General features: G+C 36.9%; 1 pseudogene across 1 annotated transcript; it reads right to left on the bottom strand.

Annotated features, from left to right (window-relative positions):
• Positions 1-673: 673 nt before the first annotated feature.
• On the bottom strand, positions 674-1,765 carry LOC146942231 (zinc finger CCCH domain-containing protein 20 pseudogene; annotated as a pseudogene). Its single transcript, XR_015032621.1, has one exon. The product of XR_015032621.1 is annotated as a zinc finger CCCH domain-containing protein 20 pseudogene (transcript).
• Between the last annotated feature and the right edge of the window lie 6,635 nt (positions 1,766-8,400).

Here is an 8,400-nt window from a genome sequence, read left to right as displayed (position 1 = left end):
TGTGTTTTTCTCACCTTCAAAATGCATTGGATTCAACGTTACTGAGAGGAAGTGGATTTCTCTTTATATGTTTGGATGCTATCCCACTTGTATCATAGCATCTACAATGGAGACACCCATTTTTGGGTTTGTAAACGGGTCTCACGTGTACACATCACTTATTTATAATTTTTTAATAGTAGTATCTAATAAGCACTCAATCACTCCAACTCAGATTTCACACAAAGTTCTTAAATGTGATCCACTAATCAACTATCAATGACTTTATATCATTATATTTCAATTTTTTAATATTAAAAGAGTGCGGATCCCTCTTAAAAGTGGGGGTCTTAAGTAAGACCCCGAGTTTTACAAGACCTTGAAAAAGATTCTCCCAATTGGAAGTACCTAATAGGTATCGGGTCTTAAATAGTTAAGGGCCTTCCAATGGAGATGGTCTTAGTTTACTTCACCATTATGACCTAAAAAAGGAACAATGGTCCTCTAGTGTCATATGCCTTAGTTTTGATTCTTAGTCTCGTACTACCAAAAAAGCATTATATTCGTTTCTGAAAGAAATAAAATGTATAAATGCATCATTCTTCAAGTTCTTCTGGTGACCCATAGACATAAAAAAAAAACAGAAAATGGAGACAAGAATACAAAGTTAATGGAAGAAAACAAAACAATGAAGTGATGAACAAAATCAAATGCTACCCAATCTTCAACAAATCCTTAATACAAGAAGAAAACTAAATGTCAGAAAAGGAGTTAAGAAAACAGATCTAGAGACACCAAAAGTCTCATCTCATACTCCTCAACAATGCACAGAGAGCTGTTTTATTTCTTTTTGCACCATTCAACTATACAAAGTAAAATCATACTCTTCCATTCCAGAATCCAGATTCAGTTAACAAGTTCCGCAACCCATCCAATATCAGGAATAGGGACCGAAGCAACACCATCGTTTAAGTTCAATCTACCAAATTTTGCATAGAATTTGGCTCTAAGATCTCTTCCTGATTCCACCCTCTCCATAGAAACCCCTTCATAGTTTGATGGAAGACTCAAAAAACCACCTGGTGGAGAACCAAACACAGAACCCATCTGAGATACCGGACTCCATTCATCAACCCTAACACTCCTCATGAAGCCAACTAATTCCCTCACGTTCACCGGAGGGACACCGTATCGAGGTTTCCTCGGAGGAGAATCAAGAACTGAAGTAGGAGATGAAACAAATGATTCTGGTGAAGCGTTATTTGAGACACGGAGTTGATCAATGGTATGAGCAAAGAAGCAAACTCGTCGCCGGCAAAGGGTTCCGTCGTTACAAAGCTGAGTTCTGTAACGGGAAGGATGAAGCCAGCATTCAAAAACACCATGAGCAAAGTGGCAAGAATCACCTTTGGTGCAGTGTCCTAATTTGCGAAACTCCGGGCAAGGATTGCCGGAGTAGTTGTATTTTTGAGGGTCTCTCCGGCGAGCTTTTTCGCCGGGATGAGAGTATGGACAATCCGTCCAGTCATGAGACCTACCACGTTGGCATTTTCGAACTTTGAATTCGAACATTCGGAATTGGTCTGTTGAGAAAACATGGATTGGTAAGTCGAAATCTTCAGTCATGCATGAAGCATGTGTGTCTATGTCATTTGAAATGAAATGGTTGGAGAATGGTACTTCCTCGTATTGTGTTGTGTTCCATTCAGGGATTTTAAGGTTTGGAATTTTGATCATGGTTTCGGAAGGATTAAGGAATGGTGTATGAGTGAGGGAGGAAGTAATTGATTATAGTGTGACTCGTGTAGCTATATATAGAAAAAAAAAATGAATATCAATGCTATGTGCCTATGTATGTGGTTTATTTAACTGTGGTTGAGTGAGTCTACTTGGCTTGCTTATAATGGTTATTGGCTTCTACCTTAAGACACGTGCTTGGCCATATTACATATTTGAGAGGGTTTGGAGTTTTAGCTAAAATTGCAAATGCCAACTTATCAAAATGCCTATCTTGTAAACTTCTCCTAAAAATCCAATTTGTCGACTTGTTTTGATGGAATTGATAAACCACCCTCCATTTTGTCTTCATTTTAATTCAATATAAGTTTAATTTAAATCTATCTCTCTCAAAGTAAGAATTGTAGTATGCTTTTCCTCAAACAGATGATTATGTTTAAAATATTTATTTATCTCATGTTATTTGTTATTTTAAAATACTAAAAAAAAATTAATTACATTTTTTTTACTAATATACTACTATCTTAATTCATTTCATTATTTTATCAATAAGAATATTTTATCTAAAACTATTATAGAAATGTAGATTAGATAATCTAAATTATACTAAAATATAAGACGGAATTAGTACTTTTCTAGCAATTAATGCTAATTTGTCGTCTACGGTTCATCTATTATAGCCATGCCCATGCCCCCCTCTTAGTCATCTTTGTTGCTCATTACTTCAATTTCAAACAACCAAATTTTACGACCAAATTTTACGAAGGGTCCCCCGTACCAATGGTGCATCCCTTGACCACATCATGTCATTTTCCATCTCTTAAGATTTTCACGTAAGTGGATATTATCTACATTATTTTATTGTGTGAATATGATATACTAAAGAAACTGGCCTACTACCAGCTACAAGTTGCTGAATAATTAAATATAGTAAGATTCTTTCTGGAACAAAATATTGAGGATAAGGTCGGCCTTGTCAGCTTCGCCATCCGTGTCATATTTTTAATCTGGTTTTGGATAAATCCTTGTGCGTTATTATTAATGCAAGCAATTTGTGTTGGAGATAAGCTTTCCATAATATTCTATTAGTTATTTATCATCACTAAGTTTACTAGATTTTGGACACGAAATAATTATAGTTTAAGAGTAATATATTTTCTTTAAATTAAGGAATGATTGAGATCGATTTCAAAGATTGAGATCTTTCAAACTATATTATTGTTGTTATCAAAATTATTTGGGTCATGCTTACTAAGGCCCTTTAGTTTCCCTTAAGACCATTTACAATGGTCACCAACATTAAACACCCTTCAACACCCACTTTTTCAATTCCCAACACTCCACATCATCTTCTCTCTCTTAATTCAACACTCATTCAACTTTAACCTCTCCAATGGTTTTTTTTCATTCAACACTCTACCCCACCACCTTTTATTTCTTATTCTTATTTAATTTTATATTTTTGTTTTTATAATTACATAAAATTACAATTATCGATTATAATTAAATTAAAATAAAGAAACACTTAACATTTTTTTTTGTAAAAACAAAATTTATTTAAATAATTTATTTTTATTTTCTTAACTTAAAATGCAATACAACAAACTAAGCACGCAACACACAAATAACTTAAAATGCAAGAAAAAAAAAAGCACACAACACACAAGCAATTTATTTAGTACGATACAAATCATCTTCAATCACGAAACATTCCAAACTTTTGTGTGTGTTTGTAATTTTATTTGGCGAGCATGTATATTTAAGTATTTAATTTTTTTTTTTCCATGTTTAACATATCAAATGGCGCCATTTGTTGTTTTTTTTTTACTATTTTTTTTGTTTGCCATGTGAAATGGAGAGCATAATATTTATTTATTTATTTATTTTTTTTTTTGCATGCCATGTGAAATGGCGAGCATCCTATTTGTTTTTTTTTTTAATTTTTTTTTGCATGCCATGTGAAATGGCGAGCATCCTATTTGCACGCCAATTGCACGCCGCCACGTGGCATCCTGTGGCAGATTAATTGGTGTTGAATCCGTTAATCCTCTCTCTCGTCCAGCAGTTCATTCAACACAGTTTCAACATGCCATTGCAGTGCTTTTGCTTGTTTAATGTCAGGTTCAACAGCACCATTGCACATAGTCTTAAAAGAATGAGGAAAAGAAAATTATTATTAATAACATGGGAACTAATTGTCATTTTACAATTATCTTATATGAAGTATGAATCATGTTTCTTGAGGTTATAAATTTAAGTAGTTCTTGCCAGTGAATTAACATCTCTTGGACAATTCTTAACGTGTTATATGTATAAGTCGTTCACTATTTTTTTTTTTATTTACTATGCTTCTTATTAGATTGAAAATTAATTAAAAGTTTAATATGTTTTTAATTTCTACAAATACTGAAATTATAGAGTTTAATAAATATGAATCATATAGTAGAATAAAGCAAAGATATTTGGTATGTTGGTTTGTAGGTTTGAACCTGTAATTATCCAGTTATCTAAATTTAGTGTGCGATAGAATTTCATAGCTCAACTCTTTAAAACTAAAATATTGAAATCAAGGAGCATGTGTTATACGTGTAAATCAATATTACACTTACATTCAATAAAATTTTATTATTATGGTATTTCATATTATTAATTTTATGGTCCACTTATTAAAGTTGGTTGACATGTGATAATGATGGATTCTCATTTTGTTCCAAAAGGAAATTGATTATGGTAATCTAGAGAGTTTTTTTGGTTCCAAGAAACCTAGAGAGTTCAAATACCAGATAAATAAAATCTTACTAAAATTGTTTTAGCCAAAAATCAAACTCAACTAATTTGATGGATTAGACTTGAACTTAAACTCTTTGATCACTTGAGTCTATTCATATTTTTATTAAATTCAAAAAATAAAAATATTTATCAATTTTTTTTATAAAAATGCTTGAGCTAAAGATGCTTGTGAAATGGAAATAGGAAATAAAATAAAAAACAATGACATAAAAACGATCATAAAATAAAATGTTTGTGAAAAATGTTTCTAGAAAATGACAATAGAAAATAATAACAAGAAATATTTTTGAAAAGTAAACGGTCCCTAAAAACCTCACATATGGCTCTGTTTGGTAAAATTAGCTGATAGCTGATAAGCTAGCTGATAGCTTTTAGCTGATAAGCTAGCTGATAGCTTTTAGCTGATAAGCTAGTTGAAGTGTTTGGTAAAATTAGCTGATAGCTTTTGCTTTGAATAATAAGGGTAAATATGGAAGAAAAAATGAGAAGCTAAAAGCTATAAGCTCAAAAGCTACTTGAAGTAGCTTCTGAAAAATAGCTTATAAGCTCCTGAAATAAGCTATAAGCTCGTTGTATCAAACAGAGCTAAAGTGTTACCAAACAGAGCTTTTTTTGTCAAATGAGCTTATAAGCTAAAAGCTCTTTTTTTGGGTTTACCAAACAGAGCCTATATGATATATGGTATACATATAAGTTTATAAGTGAAATGATCTATCAATTGTTAGAATCTTTTTGTGGATTTTCAATGGGTATGAGTCCAACTACCATTTCTATCCCAAATGTACCTTTATAATATATTTTTTAAAAAAGAATTGGGTCAGGGGTGAGAAGGTAAAAGGGGGAGAGGTAGTTGGATAACAATATCCTAAATGGACATTTAGTTTCGGCCAACAAACAGCTAAAACTTGTTATATTTCAAAGTCTGGTGATTTGCTCTTGAGCCCCATCAATTGCTCGAGTCCCATCTATTGGAATTTCTGACCCGATAAATTAAGATAATTACTTTTCCCACCCTATGGCCTCCTCGCGCGCCCTATGCAAATTACCAACATGCCCTCCGGATTATGTAATCCGGAATATCTATGAAAATTCCGGATTATATAATCCGGACAATTGCGAAGTATAAAAGCAACTTCACCCCCCATTTTTACAGTTTTACATTTTCACTTTCCCATTCTCTCTCTCTCTCTCTCTCTCTCTCTCTCTCTCTCTACATTATCCCAAATTCCGAACACCACAAATCTTGTCCAAATTTGGAGTTTTCTTGCTCAAAAGCACCACATTTCAACCCTTAACAAACATCATGGAAGGTAAGTTCGATTTCTGTACACATGCAAGTTCAATTAGTTCGTTTTTTTTTGAATTCTGTTCGAATGCAATCCGTATTTCGTTTTCCGGAGTAGGTTGTTGCTCATCCGGATTACGAAATTCGGACAAACCCAGAATGTTGTTTTGCTTCTGTTTTGTGCTGTTTGATTGTGTTGTTTGATTGTGATGTTTGATTACCCTAATTTGAATGTTACAGAAGGTTCAACGTCTAATACTCAGCGCGTAAGGGAGGCAGGGCATGCTTCCCGTAGGAGAGCGCGTAGGGAACAGATGGAGGCTGAAGGTGTTGTTCCTCCGAGGCGTCGGGGTGCTAGAGCACGTCGTGCTGATGTCGATGATCAGCCGGAGCAGCAACAGTATATGCCCATGGAGGAGGAGCAGGCTGATGTGGATTTGCAGCATACGGAGGAGCAAGAGCTTGAGGAGGAGCTGCAGGGTATGGACGAGGACATGGAAGATGCCGAGCCACAGCAAAGGCGAAAGAAGAAGGAGAAGGTGGTGGACCCTGAGCCACTAGATGACTATCCTGGTGGCCCACACCAGACTGACCTGCTGTGGAGGTACCATGTACACATGGCCAGGAAGGCGGCTGATGGCGTGGAATGTACTGTTTAACTCACTTTATATATGAAGCTCACTTTATATCTGAAACTGCTTGGTTATGTACTGTTTATATCTGACTGGTTTATTTATTGTTAAATATGTTTGTGAAGCTATAAGTTTAAACTCACTTTATTAATTTTAAATATTTGCAGTGGCGTGGAAAATTAAAGTGCATCAACAACGGAAAGAAGATATAGGCGATGCATGATGATGACACCAGACCTATCGTGGCTGCGCGGTGGTGGGAGAGCAGATTGCGTCGCACAGGCCTTGGTTGGCTCCAGGATACGAGCTACACAATTATTGATCATGGGCTGATTTGTGCGTTCGTGGAGAGGTGGCACGAGGAGACTTCCAGCTTCCACCTTCCGTTTGGGGAGATGACAGTCACACTTGATGATGTGGCCTCTTTGCTGCATATCCCCATTGATGGCATGCTTCTGTCCCACGGGTCCATAACACGGGACGAGGCGGTGGAATGGATGGTGGAGTACTTGGGGTTTGATCTGGTTGATGCACTCAAAGAGGTCGAGAAGACCAAAGGTGCACATTGCAGATTTAACTACTTGGAGAGGATATTCAAGGAGCGGTTGAAGGAGCAGAGGGATTTGGCGGAGGAGGTGGAGAGGTTGCGGGACCAGGCTGTCCGCATATATTTGCTGTAATTGGTGGGCATCACGATCTTCAGTGACAAAAGCCAGTGGAATGTCTATGTTGTCTACCTGAAGTACTTCAGAGACCTTGATATTTGTGCTAATTTTTCATGGGGAGCTGCAGCACTAACTCAGTTGTATAAGGAGCTCAACAATGCTGCACGTTGGAACACCAGTCAGGTGGCAGGATACCTGAGTTTGTTGCAGGTATAAATTAAGAACTATGTTTTATTTTTTTTAATTTAAGTGTATATGGTTTGTATATTTATATGTGGTTGTCTTTGGTGCAGGCTTGGGTGTTTCATCACTTCATAGGTATGGGAAACAAGGATGTCTGGGACGAATATGTGGAGAATTTGTATCCACGCGCGATGCTTTTTGTGCCACTGCATGGTTTAGGCACGGTGGACAACTACATGAACTATCTAGATGCGCTAGATTTAACGAGGGTTGTCATGGCCCCATATGCTGCACACCGTCAGGCACGTCCGTTTGAGCGGGTCAGCCTTTACTCTGGATGGCTGAGATGCAGAGACCACATGGTGAGATATCTGCCGGAGAGGGTGCTTTGCCAGTTTGGGTGGGTTCAGACCATACCGAGACATCCCGTTCAGAGTGCACCTGTTGATGTTAACTTGGCGGAGATCACAAACTGCTTTCAGTGTGTCCTTGATTATACGCTGACACCTCAGGAGTTGGGACAGATTGTAGTTCATGGTGTGGAGGTAGAACATGGATACATCGAGTGGTTTTACCAGGTGTCTCATCCACGCATGATTCTTCCAGACATGCCGGTACCGGTGCCACAGCCACCAGAGCGTGAGGTCCTTGATGCCCGAGCTGCTCAAGATGATGGAGACCTTGCGTACTTACAGCTTAGCGGAAGGATGACCCGCATCAGAGACCACATCTATGCTGTGATGAGAAGCGGTATGGTGCCGAAAGGAAGTGAGGAATGACAGCATTTGGAGGATGTGTTGAGAGAGGTGCATGATGCAAAAGTTTACCGTCGTCGGAAAGCTACTGAGGGTGGCAGGGGTGGTGGCAGAGGTGGTGGCAGAGGTGGTGACAGGGGTGGTAGCAAGGGTGTAGTTATTAGGGACTGATACTATTTTATGTAATTTTAATGTTTGAATATTTTGGATAATTATGTTATGTACCATTTGGATAATTATGTTTTATTAAAGTTTAAAAATTATATTATGTTGTTAATTTTGATGTTATAATTTGATTTCTGGTTTGCGTATGGTCAAAGGCCAAAAACATTGACTGAATCTGCTCTAAAACAGAGGCTCAGCCAAAACAGATG

Source organism: Medicago sativa, chromosome 3 (assembly GCF_051527215.1).
Source record: "Medicago sativa cultivar Bolivia chromosome 3, Bolivia_mono, whole genome shotgun sequence".
NCBI lineage: Eukaryota > Viridiplantae > Streptophyta > Magnoliopsida > Fabales > Fabaceae > Medicago > Medicago sativa.
Note: the sequence above shows the minus strand (reverse complement) of the source record. Positions and strands in the feature narration are given on the sequence as shown.